Source organism: Gymnoscopelus microlampas, assembly GCF_963454915.1.
Source record: "Gymnoscopelus microlampas genome assembly, chromosome: 2".
NCBI classification, from domain to species: Eukaryota; Metazoa; Chordata; class Actinopteri; order Myctophiformes; family Myctophidae; genus Gymnoscopelus; species Gymnoscopelus microlampas.
Genome location: NC_139939.1, coordinates 18,554,427 through 18,570,926, shown reverse-complemented (window position 1 = coordinate 18,570,926; position 16,500 = coordinate 18,554,427). Strand labels below are relative to the sequence as shown.

At 41.8% G+C, this 16,500-nt stretch overlaps 1 protein-coding gene across 2 annotated transcripts in view; it reads right to left on the bottom strand.

Annotated features, from left to right (window-relative positions):
* Positions 1-16,500, bottom strand: part of add3a (adducin 3 (gamma) a) — a 130,019-nt gene that overhangs the window by 103,221 nt on the left and 10,298 nt on the right. The window contains exons 2-3 of one of the 2 annotated variants that reach the window (XM_084078383.1): positions 12,788-12,831; positions 109-161 (exon numbers count right to left, since the gene is read on the bottom strand). The gene's annotated coding sequence lies outside the window, so the exon portion shown is untranslated. The remainder of the gene's footprint in view (positions 1-108; positions 162-12,787; positions 12,832-16,500) is intronic. The other variant, XM_084078384.1, reaches the window with a different exon arrangement.

Below are 16,500 nucleotides of genomic sequence, written 5' to 3'. Positions count from 1 at the left end.
TTAATGGTGTAAAATAATACTCAGGTCAGTTGCCGTGTTGACCCAATCAACAGGTGCTTTACTAGTTTAAGTCGCTAAAATGTAGTTTGTTGATGTTGTAATCCTTACCTCTCAGGGGATGGATGCCTGATCCGGTTCTACAGTTAATGCCGTCTCAGCAGCTAGGATGAAAACAGACAAAACACATGATTACTCTCTGCATCCTGGTCTTCTGAGGCATGCTGTGTGGGGCGGATACTGCAATCCAATAAAAACGCATGGCCACATTATATTTTCTGTCTGATGCTCAGCACTTTGAAAACAGACAGTGTAACAACTGGATGCAGACACGTTTGGTTTAAAAATCCGTATTTGAAGTCTCTCGTACAGACGAAAAACACAAATTAGGCATGAAGAAGCTAAATGAAAGGGGAGTCTTCTCCCTGTAGTCTCGCCAAGGGCAGCGTGAAGCCTTTTCATTTGCTTTGGAAATATAGTTTACGTACAACACAGACTAATCAAAATGTAAAAAAATAGAATGATACTACAGTAATCATTCGTGTTTTTGTGTATGTGAAGGCCTGACTTGAATTTATCCATGTGTCAAAGTTCGAGTAAAATTCTTTCCTAAGTACCTAATCAACTAGCTGATGGAGATGTAAAAACATTGGTCTTCCGAATCCCACACATTATTTCCATATTCTGTTGGAAATGGTCTAATTCATTCTCTCTCTCTCCAAGGGTTACTTCATCCATTTGTAACTCTGAGAGGGTTCAAATGTAACCAAATGATCCTCTGATCCATTTGGTTATATTGGTACCCTCTCAGAGTTACATTAAGCTGACACTGAGAATTTGACTGTGTATATGAGCGAAAGAGGTGTGTACGAGTGGTCACTTGTATGAGTGGAGGTTTCTCTACGTGTGTGTTCTCCTCTACAGTTTCCACTATGGGAGTGGGCTGGGTCTGAAATTGTACAGCAGGGCTGGATAGGCAGCCTGGGGGACTTGACCTGCCCTTGATAGCCATCTCTGTCATCTGCACAAACACCAACTGTGTCAACAGTAGGGAAGACGGCTCCCAATAGAAGCCCATAACTGACTGTACATGAGGGCCACGAGCAGCGCGTCACGTGTGTTATTACTAACGGTGCTAACGCCCACATTCCAACTTAATGATAATTGGCTATTAGGAAATATGGAATTTCAAAGAGACGTGCCATTCCATTGTGCGGCTGCTTCAGATGTATTTTAACATATAGCATGCCATTTAGTGGAGCCTTTTGTCATACATACCTAGCTGTACAAAGTGCAGACAGAGGCCAGCATGCTGCAGGGGTATTCCTGCATAGAGGAATCCCCCCCCTCCACATTCCAAGATAAGAAAATGCAAACCATTTTTGTTCATTGAGGTTTCTACAAGCATAATAGGCATTTTTGTTTATCTAACAATGATAAATAACAGGAAAATACATAGATTTCTGTCAAATAAGGTAACTGCCTTTACTGTTGCGCACAGTTGTCTCCCAGCGTGTACGGATCATGACACTGTCGTGGGTCAAGTCACCCCACAAAGGCCAATTCTGAGCAAGGAAAAAACCCTGCACGCTAGATGCTACGTCATTTGTTATTATGACCACATGTACAAATGTAGCTGAAGGCTGAAAAGGCACAGTCTGTACTGGAGTCAATGGGTGTTCAAGCCTAGCCTGATTATCAGGCTGAAGCGTGAGTCCACTCAGAGGGTGGGCGGGGTCTATGATCTGGAGCCAGGCTAGTTCAAGAGCCCTTAGCATCGATCTACAGTGACATGCTGATCATGACTCGTGCAGAGAGAGACCTTGGAACAACAAACATGTGTTTGTGCCTCACATCGCATTTGCATTATGTGGCTTCGGCTTCATTTGCCCTGAGTGAACTATACTGCAGGCAGACAAAAAGGGAGGCCAGCACACTTACATAACATGTCCTGCTGACAGTGTGTTGTCTGTAGTGTTCTGAGACTGATGCCTCATCGGCGACGTAGCTATGCCCCCATTACCCTAATTATATAAACCCACAGCCCAATTCATCTTAAAAGTCCTCCTACCAAAACCAATTTGGCTACTGCTGTAAAATCCCACTTCATAAGGGGTGTATGTGTGTGTGGAGGGGGGGGGGGGGTATAGCTGGGGATTATCTCTGTCAGACAGGGAGCACTTCCAGGTCGTCAACTTTTGAGCTTGGAATTCAAGACTGGCAATAAGGCACACTGCTTCATTAAAAAAGGAAAGACGGGGCCGATGTTAATTCGCTCTGCTTCTTCACATTGGGCGAACCCCCCCCACCCCCACCCCACCACACATCTCATTAATTGGATTTGTTCAGGGGGGCTCAGATATACGCTGTGACAGCAACGCCACCCAGGGTCACGGATGGAGGAGACACGGTCTCCACAGATGTGAAGCGGTTGGTGGACATCGTGTACATGCCCCACGCCACTGGCCTTTTTCTGCTGATTGTTGACTTGTTACATAATCTCAGGATTTGTCCCGTTAGTGCTAATGAGGATAATTAGAAGATGAAGGGAGGAAGGCAGAGAATAGGGAGAAAAAAGGGAAATAGAGATAGAGTGGGAGGAGTGAAAGAGATCAAGACAGCTGATGATGAGCAGAGCCTAAAAATGAAGCTTCAATAAAGGGGTCAAAGTATGTTCCTCGGTAACCAGCCCAGTTTCTGTATCGGAAGTCATTCACTGTGACAGAAAAGGCAGACCAAAGGACAAATGAGAGCAAGACAGCCTGTCAGGAGTGTGTTCACTGAGCAGGAAACATCAGCATGAGCTTCTTAGAATGGAGGGAAAACTACTACCTTCAGCTCAACTAGGCAAGACCAAGGAGCTGGCGGTCGGGTGGACTACCGACAGAGAAAGACGAGACCCCCCAACTCCCATCACCATCCGAGGGGAGGAGGTGGAGAAGGTGGACATCTACAAGTTCCTGGAGTACACATGAACAATAAACTAGACACGACTGACAACTCTGAGGGCCTCTACAGTAACATTAACACAAGCTGAGCAAGCTGATGAAGAAGACTATCTCTGTAGTTAGGACAATCTGGAGGTGGTTGCAGAGGGGAGGATAGAAAGCTCCCCTGATGAACCCCTCTCACCCCTTCTATGATGAGCTAGCCTCTGCACAAGACTGAACAACTCGGTCAGTGCTTTGTCCTGGTAGCCCTTAAGGTATATATGTCCCCATGCAATCTGTTCCGTCCTTGGATTACTGCATACTCTGGCGCTTTTGCTTTTATTTATTTTGTATATACTCTATACTCTTGCAGATACTCTTACCTGTATCTGTCCTCTGTTCCATTTCACAGTACTATGTACAGTCAGTAATCCTCAACTAATGCAGAAGGATCTTGCCGTGATCCATCAATGCAAAAGATGGAACTACAAATAATGGCATCCATGGTTGCACATTTCTGAAACTACATCAACTTGCATTTGAACATTGATTAAAATATACAGTGGCTCGGCTCAGAAGCAGAATGAAGTGTTTCGCAGGCTTGCGTTAGCTCACTCTCAATTAAATGTTCAGGTTCAACTGTCAGTAGTTTGTCCGCCTAATAACCCCGTGCTGCTCCCTGGCCCACTTGGCTGAAAAGCAAATGGGATCATAAAAGGTAGATTATTTTTCCCTGATAGCAGCAGTTTTGCGATGTTGTGATTCTGTCTGTGCTGCAGTCCACTCTAAAAGGTCCCTAATCCCTCAGAAAGTCTGGCTGCAGCCGTCCACTGTCACGCAGCAACATCCATCATACTAGTATAGTTTGTTGTAATTCAACATTTGATGAAGCTAAAGTCTGCTCTACATTGGGTTGATCAAATCATCATCAATCATTAAGTCTAGGCTAATTTATTGCAAGGTTATTAAGGCAAGGTTATAGATATATTCAAAATGTGCTTTACGATCTTGAAATAAAAGGATATTGCTTGCAAATATTACTTGCAAACACTACATTCTCCTGGCCATTACATTAATGATGCATGTAGACCAGTGGTTCTCAACAAGGAGTCCAGGGACCCCCAGGGGTCCTTGAGGGGGGTCCCCAGCTAAATGACTGATAGTTAGGAAGAAACCAAATCGACGCTTACGGGTCTGGAACACAAGAGTTAAATGAACCCTGACGATTTCACAGTGTAGATTGGAATTCCAGAGATACAAAAAATATGTCAAATGGGGGCCCATGGCCCTAAAGCATAATCAAACTGGGGGTCTTTTGGAAGGTTGATAACCACTGATGTAGACTAGAGTATGCTGATCCAAAGACGAAGTCAAAGTTTTAAAATTGAAGGTATTAGGCTACTACTTAAAATGTGTTTTGATAAAAGATGTGAATAGACTCATTGTCTAGCTTTCTAAACAGGTCACAGACTCTTGCAACCTCTACGTTGGGCCTTTGCCCAAACTACAAATGTAGTGCAGTGCATGCTGGATGGATGGACGCCCTGGGTGGGGAGAGAGAGAAAGCAGTTCAGTGCAATCTTGATGGCTAGAATAGCATTGCAGGCAGGGAGTGGAGACAGGCACCGGGTCACAAAGCTAGCCTGGATAAACACAGCTGCTCTTAAATCTAGAGTGCTGCATGCAGGCACACACGCACACAGGCATGTACTGCATGCACGGTACACTAACAGAACACGCATATGCAAACGCAGTTATTAACACGCACATCATAAAGACAAATGCCTCCACCAGTTAAAAAAAAAAACATGACAAAAATACTGATAAGGATTGTATTTAGCTTTTATTTTAAAGGGATATTTCACTTTCAAATTTTTTTTGCGTCATTTTATCATCTACTCAGGCTTTTGTGAGCCCCCCAGACAGTTTTTACGTTGCTTGATTCAGTATTTAGATATTTGATATTCATTTTATCAGACACGCCCCCTTCCTATACAAACCCATTAACATCAAACTCCATTTTTAACATGTTAGATTAATCAAAAACACCCTTGGTTCTGGTGACTCATCCTGCCCTCCTAATACGTGAGGGGGCCTTTCTTTTTATTACTTTTTTCATTCATTTTATTTAATTATTTTATTGTATTACATTTTTTTCATTTCCCCCAAACAACATTTAAAATAAATGAAAAAATGTATTGAAAAAACACAGTCTCCTCACGTATTAGAAGGACAATGTCAGTCCCCAGAACCAAGGACGGGTGTTTCCGACTAATCTAACATGGTTAAAATGTAGTTTGAAGTTACAATGGGTTTGTATAGGAAGGGGCGTGTCTGATAAAATGAATATCAAATATCTAAATACTGAATCAAGCAACTTAAAAACTGTCCAGGGTGCTCCCAAAAGCCAGAGTAGACGATAAAATTACCCACATTTGTTTTGAAAGTGAAATATCCCTTTAAGCGAATTAGTCCACTTTCCCATCATTTTGGCTGTATTAATGCGTTTGCCATGAGAATAATAAAATTCTCTGATTTTCCATGAGGAAGAAAATCACCATGTCAGATAATGATTTGGAAGTCAAAATATTTCGGTGTCACACTGAAAGCAGAACAGACGTAAGCAAAGGTAAGGAAAGATAAAACTTTGGTAGCTTACAGCTTCTTGGACGGGAATAACAATTGTGGAAGATACACCAGACGACTTTCAGAGTGGGGAGATTGAGATTTTCAGTGCATCGTTCTTGTCTCTTCCCCTCCCTGATCCACTTGTCTCTCTTATCAATCAACCTGTCTATCTCACTCCATCTACCCCCACCCACACACACAAATCTTGGCTCTCTTTTCCCCTCCGCTCCACGCTCAAGATGACACACTTATTTTAAATCACTTGATTCCAGTATATTCAATTGACCAGGGTCCCCCAGGAGTCTATACTTGGTTCCATCCTTTTTTCGATCCAAAAATAGTTGATCTATTTTCACAGTACGTTCGCCTATTATGACATGCCCAGAATAGGGACCCCAGGGTTCACGCGGTTACAGTCTGTCTCCTTCCATCCACCCTTGCATCTCCTTCCTCTATTACTGCACAAACAAATTAATCCTCTCTTTCCATGTCCCTTCATCTGTAATCTACCTTCGTTCAACCAGAGCATGGTGTACTAAAAAGGCTTCACATGCAAGGCAGAGTCAGCTTATAGGAGGGGAATCCCACCCACCACACCTACAAAAAGCCCCTGAAACTACAACACACACACACACACACACACACACACACACACACACACACACACACACACACACACGACGCCCCCTGAACCCGAAGCCCAAGTACATGATAATCCATTTAGCCAGCTTATACAAGAAGAGGCTTTGTTTGAAGAAACACTACCAACCGGATGGTTCTAAAGACACAGCAGCTCCCTTACAGCGTTTTCCCCAAATCTCCAAGAGGGAAGGCAAAGAACTTCTGGTTGTACAACGCATGCAGCTTGTGATACCAAACCTCACCTACTCAACATATTCAGTCCATCTCCATTGACAACTTTATCTTGTAATATCTATTTCCCTCATATACATTTGCACTTGAGATTATGGGTGGGTGATATCGACAAAATCTAAATGAATTGTTCCCAAATATCAAAAGAAACCAATCTACAAGCTCAAGCTGTGAGCTTGTAGATCTTATATTTTCACTATTTTGGAAAACATTTTGACATTTTTTTAAAATAAAACTATGAAAAGACAACACTTGCATATCATATAATATCACGATATTATGACATGCAAAATCCCAGACGACATCTAGTCTCATATCACAATATCAATACTTATATATTGCCCAGCCTTGTTACACATGTAGTTCTCTCAAAATGTGGCGTTCAAAGATGACAGCAGTCCTGTCTGACTCTTTCCCGTGGGTGGATCTACACTCCGCCCTGGCAGACAGCCATGGTCTATAAAGTCTATCTTAGCAGATCACCCACATAGCTGTATTACGCGGGAGGATAGTAGTACACTGAGGGCCGGGTTCAGTTCATAAGGGGTAGGATAGGACTAGCCTGGACCTGACCCAATGAATCAGTCTGTTTGTGCTAGTCACGTGAGGACTTGAATTTCACAAGTTGCCGCCTTGGCACAGCTGTCTTTGGGGGCTGTGTTGCTAAATACGTGGATTACGTTATCGCCTGCAGGAGTCATTATTTCAATCTTCACCGTAGATTGTTCCAGACCAATCCCAGCGGTAGTCGAGTTGCTTGTGTGGGTACATCCCACATCCCAGCCCACAAACTGACAAGTCCATGCAGAGAACACTAAGCCTGTGAAATTGAAGTAAAGTCCTGTTAGTCTCCAACACTCAAATTGTTTATGTGGTTAATAATTCTTCGGTGACACAGGCACATATTCTAAATGTGCGTACACATAGATGAAGCTCTCATGGATATACTGTTTGGTGAAAACTTGCAGCCACAAACTAGCAAATTATAGATAATTTAGCTCTGAAACAAGTTGGTATGCACAAATGTATTGTGCAGCCTTGTGAAGCCTTGAATTCATGGAGATTTTGTCACATTCCTGAGGCAATAATTTGATGATCGGTAGGAGACACAATTGAGTCTCCCACTGAACAGCCACCCAGTCAACAAATTATTGCCTTAGGGAAAAAAAGGTTTCATTTCATGGGGTGTGTAATTGATAGAAAATAAGTATTTTTTTAAGGTGAACTACTCCTATAACTGTTCTTGTCACAGTTCAGTAAGTATGTGTGTTGTCCTGTCTTGTTTACTGTATGTATTTTCCTCCAGGGATCAACAAAGCACAGTATCTACCTACAGTGTTGCCAGATTTTGCGAGAGAAATACAGTAAGAAACCAGGTATATAAAAACAAGCTCAAAAGAAGCGACTAGGCTACGGCTATTTGAAAATAGCCGATCTACAAGATCACAATGCGATGAGCCGCGTTTAGAGCTTGTAGATCTGCTATTTCAACAAACAAAAAAAGACAAATGCTGACAAATACAAATTCATCTGGGGGTCCTTGCCATGAAAATGTTTGAGAACCACTGGTTTTAACAACATTAGGAAACAAGCCCAAATAAAAGCAACCCGCAACTATCAATATTTACAAGCAACTTTACAGAACAACAAGTCGCTTATAATAAGCAGACATGGCAACGCTGCTACCTACCTGCCTACCATGTAGCAGCCTGGACTAGCACAGCCTTCCAAGTATCACTGCATCACTGCTACAGTCAGTCACAGCTGTGCCAATGAAAATATTGCTCAGACTTGGCATGGCAAACGCAATGACATAAGCTATGATTGCCTTTGTTGATTCAATCTGGACAGAGTTATAAACGGTAACAAAGGGGACGACTGAAGATTAAAAAGATTCTTGTGATAAATCACAAGAAAATGTTCTTGTGATTCGTTTTTGATTTTTTGTACTGCCCTCACAAACACTAACGATGCTCATGTTTTCTGCGTCTGATCCTCGATAGGGCATGCTAATAATTGAATGAATTTCTTTTTTTAGTTTTTTTTTAATGAAGCTAACCCACATGCACATTTGAAGAAAATACTGCAGGCTTATTTGTCACTTCCCCCGTCGCCATGGAGTAGATTTTTCCAGAACAGAGCAACTTCACAGACAGCCCTAATTGGTGACATCATCTTCAGTGCATCGCCACTTCCTTTAGCTGCAAAAAGGATGACATCACTGAAGGTGATAAATAATAGTGAAACACTAGAGTATGACATCATCTGATGAAAGACACAACAACACATGGTATTTAAATGTCTTGAAATGAGGCATTAAATGGACTTCCCACCCTTTATAAAACATGTCATCTATTTTATAACTTCGTATCAGTGTCCATCCTGAAGGACAGAACAAAAGATCAATCCTATCTTGTAATTTCCTCCACAGAGGAAAAGGAAATGGGAGTCCTTTGTTACTTCCTGATCATGTGATGTGACAAGGGTCTGGGACATGTGACATGACACGAGAGAGACATGTAAACAGGTTATCTATCCCATGTCCCCATCCAGATACATCCTTTAGTGGAAAGTGTGTGTGTGTGTGTGTGTGTGTGTGTGTGTGTGTGTGTGTGTGTGTGTGTGTGTGTGTGTGTGTGTGTGTGTGTGTGTGTGTGTGTGTGTGTGTGTGTGTGTGTGTGTGTGTTTGTGTGTGTGTGTGTGTTTCAAGATAACACAGTCACATAGTGTTGACATCCAGGACTGAGGGGGAGGGTGTGCTGTATTCTCATGGGAGAAGAGTTGCACAAGGGGATTTGGTGTATCTGATACCGAAGCTCAAATAACCATGATTGCAGAATCAAAACCAGGATCAGACAGGAGACATAACAAAAGCGTCATGAGTGAAAAGACAACTAGAAGCAGGTGCTGCTGTCAAATGCTCCCTGTCAATGGTGGTGAGTGGATTTCTTCTAGCATAGGGATATAGTTTGAATCATTAAGGGCTTTTCACATGGGGAGCCTACACCCACATACTGTAACTGCTTGGATCCTCAAGGTCGCATTGCACTCCTCATATGAACAAATGCCTTTTTTCTACACATCTCGTAGAAAAAAGTTCACAACAACTCTTAACACAAGCGGGCGTGCGTGTGTGAGAGAGAGGCATGAATGTGACAATTTCACAGCATTGTGCCTTCCTCTGGGCCTGTCAGATTGCCCGTGCCCCCCTAACTGAACGGTCGCCTCTCATTTAAAGGGGCTACACCATGAATTTCATTTTTTTTTTAGGTTTTTAGTATTTTTTGGGCTCCCCAGTGTCTCTTGTACCCAAAAAAATATATTTTTTTAACATTCAGTCATTCATGCTCATTTCATGGATTTCCTGAATGGGCGTGTCTGAACAGGCCATTTCAGAATGGCAGGGCAAGTGATGTCACTTGCCCTGATTTTGCATTGATGATGGCCAGACAGAATTGCTCAGTAGCTCCCCCCTGCCCAATAGGACGTTTTGGTATTGCAGCTGAAAAAGCTTGGAATGACAGACAGTCAGATTGTGAGAAAAAATATCTGGATGTTTTTTAGGCTTACAACCTGTTTAAAACGTATTAGGGGCAATATTTATATATACAAGTAAGACGCGCGAACGCTGGAAGCGAACGCAGCTCGAAAATATTGTGTATTTACGGACTTTGTGTGTGTGTGTGTGTGTGTGTGTGTGTGTGTGTGTGTGTGTGTGTGTTTTGACTGTAGCTGCACTCTGGCGCACTCTGTCGGCCGCACCCAGGCAGTGCACTGCACACAGACACACAGACACACACACACACACAAGCCGAGCAGACTTTCATAGTAAGCTCCACTTGGGCGGAGGCGCGCCTTCGGCGCGCCTCCTTCCGCGTTCGCAAATATATATATTTTTTAATTCATGGTGTAACCCCTTTAAGATGAATTACTAGACGTGTCGGTTGCTTCCCGTGTGAAACAGCCTTTACAATCACATAATGATTTAGGCCACTGAGACAGTGCTTCTCAGCTGTCTGTGTTTACAGTAAGCCTTTGTGGTTTAATTTTGGCTTTTGATTCATACCTCTGATTTCTGGTTATTTGTGTTACCCATTGATCTTTTCGAGCTAAGGGCAGCTCAAAGTTGTTTTAGGTGGGACGGGTAGATATGATAATGGCAGACACATGTCTAGTTAAGAATCTTCTGGATATATTTTAGTGTACAAAAAAAAGTCCAGCTTACCAGTATGTGTGTGGTCTCATCTGCAGTACTAAGGCACCCTTGTAAGAACAGCTGAAATATTTCAGGTAAACAGACTCAGATACCATTACCCATTTTTGTTAATTTTTAACCCACGGTTTACACTGAGTACGCCAGCTCGGCTTCTTCTTAGGTACATTTTAGCGTAGGTGGGATAGGCTAATAAAACTACGATAGTCCCTATAAAACTCAATGTGGGTGACTGAATTACTTGCCAAACTATTGTTCGGGAAGCCTTTCCAAACCAGGAGATTTTCGGAAGGAGTATGTATTGCGCTTAAGTCACACCATAGTCAGCCGGTTGGCCTAACAGCGCACAAACGAATCGCAGAGTAATTGTCCCTCCAGACATGTGATGTAGACAGCTGCAATCCAGCTTTCAAACTCTCTTTAAAAAACATTTCCTTTAAACAAGTCGTTTCTTGCTAATACAATGCCAAACTACAAGTGGTAATGTAAAAAAGCAGCTTCATTCTATTATTATTCTAGTATTATTATTATTACTACACAGATTACTATTGATGTTGTGGCCTGTTCCAAACAACTAGTGTTCTTGTTCTGTGGATATATGAACATAGGCCGGCGGAAATGCTGTGTAAACTTTCTGGATACCCGTTTGTCACATCATCTTAATCCTGGGCCAATATCTGAAGACCGGCATCATTCTGTGCCATTCACAAAGAATGTGCATCACATTCCTGGCTTGGCTGATGTCCAAAATACACTGGGGTATGATTTACTGCTATGAACAGCAAATTACCCAACAATGAAGACAACCAGATTAGGTGAGTTCTCAGCTGACTCAATAGGTACACAACTAGTGAGCTTGCCAAGTGCTACGCCACTACATGGTGAAACGTGATACACAAAAGATAAACTCTGAATCATTAAATGTTTCAAAAGGCTTTGACTTTTGATATAGCTCAGTTCATACAAGAAACAGATTGTTTAGCCTTTTCAGGGTACATTGTTAATTTTTTTTATAAAAAAAAAAGACTACCTGTCACCTGTCATATGTTGATTACGTGTATCTGTCTTGATATGTCGTGAGTTGTCTGTCCTTCATTCTATCACTGTCAAGTCTCATCTGTTATTCTAAATAAAAATGGATTAATTGTATGTCATTGTCAACACTACCTTGGGTCTCATTGACACTGATGTCTTAGATCAGACAATTGCACACAGATGATGCCAGGCACAAGGGAGAACACGTTCTGTCGAGCGGGACATAAACATTGACAAAGACAAAGTTGTTGGTAGGTTCGCCAGGTCTTGTCTGAGGAAGAGCAGAGACGCTCAAAATGTCACCTTGTTAGCAATCAATTAAAGACGACACTGCGGGAGCCTAATCCAGTGTGTGCCACTGTGTGGACTGACTGGACTCTATTTCTATTTATTTATTTTGACGGGGGGGGGGGGGGGGGGCAGGTTTGCTAACATGAAGGAGGAAGAAGGCATTTTAAAATGGGACCTTGGTTTATTATGTACCGTTTAATTACCGTTCTACGGAGGATAATGGAATAAAAACAAGGACCTCATCAAACTACAGCATTGATTAGACTAAGCAGAGACAAAAAATTGGTGAGTTCTTTTTTTTTTGTAAGGTAAGACTGCCATGTCTACTTTGTCTTTTAGAGTTTAAAGAGAACTGGATTTGGTGAGAAATTAATCATTTGTTTTCACCTGCAACTGCTTAACAAGAGAGTGGTGTATAAAATCACAACTCACTTATCAACGTAGCTTGTCATTCAATTTAATTATTTGTGCATGCTATCTCTTTGCATGGCTTCTATACAGACAAACATACAGATTTCTGCTTTGCTCTCTTGAGTATTTTAACCCGTATATAAAAGGCATGGTGGTGGGTCACAGCACACATAGCCTGTCGCTGTCCATCGGTGGTGGTGCTGAACCATTCGCTAATCGATTCATGTACTGTACTCAGTGACATGTGCTGTCCTTGGTTTGTCCATTGCATCACAACTAGGAACCCGTTTTCTTTTTTGTGTCATTTAAAATATGCTCATCTTGCGGCCTGCTTGGCTCAGTAAGTCATGGTGCTTATGATGTCATGTCAGCTACATTACAGTGGTGAATGTTAAGGTCACATCCATACCTCGAGACTGCTTCTCCCCCTGTGTGCTGAGTGTAGCTCTGTCCCTGCAAGAAAGACACAATTTAGCCTTATTTTATGCTACAAAATGGCATATCATTAAAAGAAAAGGTTAAAAGAGGGATTTAAGAGGTTTAATCCATGTCTATGAACTTGCCACAATATAGTTTTTATCGTATTTTATATTATTAAATAAATCTTCAGAATATAAATAATAAGCAGAGATCAATCCTTGCATGGTTTCCGAAAAACAAAGTTTATAAACAGACCAGCCATTTGTATTTTTTATGACTTGTATTAATGAGTTAATATTTTATGCTCTGTTGATGAATTGAATACACACAGTAGGACCACAATGGAAACAAGTCCCCCGGACTTTTTCGTGTTATCCTTTTAGCCCAAGTGTTTTACTGTACTTCCGTGCCGTTTACATTTTTGACAAGTATTCAATCAATCAATCAAATCATCTGTTCGCCTTGAAAACAGAGGATGTTTCACTGTAAATTGCACTCACACAACACAACTTTGCCAGAGGTTCACAGTAAGGCCTAATTTATATTTAGAGCACTGAACGCGCACTGAACGCTTTGCGAGCTTGTAAATTTGCCATTTCCGGTGCACCCAACACCTAAGTATATGTGAGGCTTAACTTAGGCCTGTCACAATTATAACATGAATATTTTTTATTATTTTTATTAGGCGATTTGTCATATCTGCCCTGTGCAATGTTTGTTTACTATGCCTAAAAGGCAAACAGAAATGTAATTGTTCAATGCCAAAAAACACAATTAAATCGTTAATTGCAATAATTGTACGACAATTAATCGTCAAGTAAAATGTCATAATCGTGACAGCCCTAGCTTTCCCTCATTCTAAAAATGGCAGAGAGTTAAGTGTATCTCACTGGGCTTGCCAGAAACACCTTAGGGTTACGGAGCACAATGAAACAGTGTGGCCTGTTGTGTCTGTTGGTATGTGCACAAGCCTGCGCACACAGAGGCACACTTGGCAATGGCAATGCAGAAAATGTCAGAAAATTAGAACCTATCTCACCTCCTGACTGCCGTAAATTAAACTCCGAATAAGCCAATTTCACACATCATATGACAGTAATTGCTACTGTACACAAACATCTGTCTACAAAGCCGTCTTTTTTCCTGTTGCGATGCATCACTAAGCAATGCGTCATGTTGTTATTTTTGGCGAGCGCCACCATTGTGTGACAACGTATAAATTAGGCTTTAGCCTTCAGACATTGATAAGATAAGGAAAGAACAGCTTCCGTGCAGGAGCCAGCTCAATCAAAAACAGACAGTGGATAGAAATATCTCATTTAATTATGGTAACTAGAGCGTGATAGACTGGGGATGATAGATAGGTGGGGCTTTCTATACCAGTCGAAGGCAATGTGTTTTATTATTATTTCTAATTTATTTGATTTACTTTTTTCTCCACAATTTTGTCGTTGTGCCAATTGGTTCCTCCCCCCACACACTGCTGTTGTATCCTACTGGCTCACCTGCCAGTGAGGAGCCCCCACCGGGAGGACGTCGTAGAGCCTTCGTCCTACTCCTCTTGCCCAACACTCCCTGCTGACAGGTGCCGCCCCCAGCCCGTAGGAGTACATGCAGTGGGAAATATCACACCCCCCACTGGCGCCCAGCTTCCCTCCCCCGAACCGCGAACACAGGCCACACTTTACCACTGTGCCACCTGAGTGCCTGAAGGCAGCGTTTACATGCATAGCATTAATGGGATCACATCAGTAATCTGGGTTTACATAATAAAGATCTGTTTCTGATTAAGACCATATCCCGATTCTATGACTATTTCAATATCCAGAGTACTTTGTCTTCAAATTACTTCAATTGCTCAAAAAATAATAAATGTAAGAATAAATGTAATATTAAACGTATAAAAACTTTAAAAGTATTCTGTATTGAGAAAAAGAAGAAAGTGTGCAGGTGTTTTTTGATTCTTTGATTTGTATGTGTCTATTCAACTTTTATTCAGGTGTGTAAGAGACTTTTGATGACCAATAACCAGAGTACTGCCTTAAATCGGGCTGAGATCAGCATATGTGTGCATGTAAACAACACACTCATGTAGTCTCAGTCTTGACTAGCATAGTTTTCTGTGACAGACACTTTTCAAACTCGTCCTGCTGTGTAAACACAACGCATCTGATGAATCATAAAGTTTAGCCTAACACAAAATGTTAGGAATGATTTCCTAATGATATTGCAGCCAGAACTGTTCTTGTGACATGCATGTACTGATCTTCAGATTGCTAAGGGAGGGGTTGATGTACAGTTGCAGATGTTTCACCATCAACAGGATATATATAACGCAACAATGAATCCACCCACATCAACCCACAGTAACTGACAGTATAAATATGAAGGAATGGATGGGGTGGTGTTTTCTAGTTTCTATCTAATTAGCAGCCTATATATGGTCTCAGGTATAGAGGTATATGGTCACCTCTATAATGAGTGGAACATGGACATGGAGACTGAGCAGGCAAGGCTGAGTGACAGCCAGGGGGGGGCTGGAGACAGATGGAGGGGCATGATGGCAGTGCACCTGTCCTGTGGTGCATCACAACAGGACATTGCCACACAGTGCGCACGCACAAAAACAACAAGTATTTTGAGAGGTCAAAAACGGAAAACAACAAGTTCATCAACAACAACAACAACCACCACCCAAGAAGCACTGCTGTTAACACAAACAACACAACTGCTCTAGTAATAAACATGCCCTCACGCACACACACACACACACAAACAAGTGCTGCCGTGCCTGAGGGACTATCCTGTCACTAATGACAGGATTGGACTGCGGAGGGGAAAGGCACAACAACAGCACAAAACTGTATCTATAGTATCTGTACAGTGAGGTGTTTTCTCAAGCTGAAACGCTGACCTTAATAAAAGAGAACGCAACAGACCTAGGTGAATAGACCTAGATATAATCCCCTTGGGACTTCCGACTGTCTAGCTACAGCATATGGAACTACAATGTGAATTATGTATGAATAAATGGCTAAGAGGTTCTATCATGGGGTTACCAAAGGTGCCCAGTCCACATGGACTTATAGGACATGACATACACTGTAAATCATTGCATAGGTGTACAATAGTCAACATTTTATGTAATGTGTTAATTTGAACTCAGAGTATACAAATATAACCAAATGGACACGTACCAAATTGACCCTTATAGGTTCATTTTGTTACATTTGTTAACTGTGACGATGAACACTCATAATGGTACTGTCTTTTTACAATACAGTCACTGTCTATATAAAGAATGAGATGAAGAGGAAGTATAAGTATAGGAACAAGTAATACACATAACAATAAACTACAGCCATGGGAGCCACAGGACAGGCACTTTCACCCATTCCAAAATCAGTCTGGACAATCAACATCGAAATGACAGGCGTCTGCAATTGAAACTCAATAAACGCACAATTCTATTTATGTTCAGGTTAGCAAACCAGTAAACGAAGAGAGGATTATCACCAGGGTCGGTTCATGTTCCAAGTATCTAATGTTGCAGCCACACAGTAAAATCCTGTGTTAATTTAACTCAGAAAGAATGGACCCCTTAAGGTCTGTTTTTACACTCAAGAGTTAAATTAACACTGAGGATTTCACTGTGCATACGCAATACGCATAGTTGAGACTATAGTTTTGCCCGACACTATA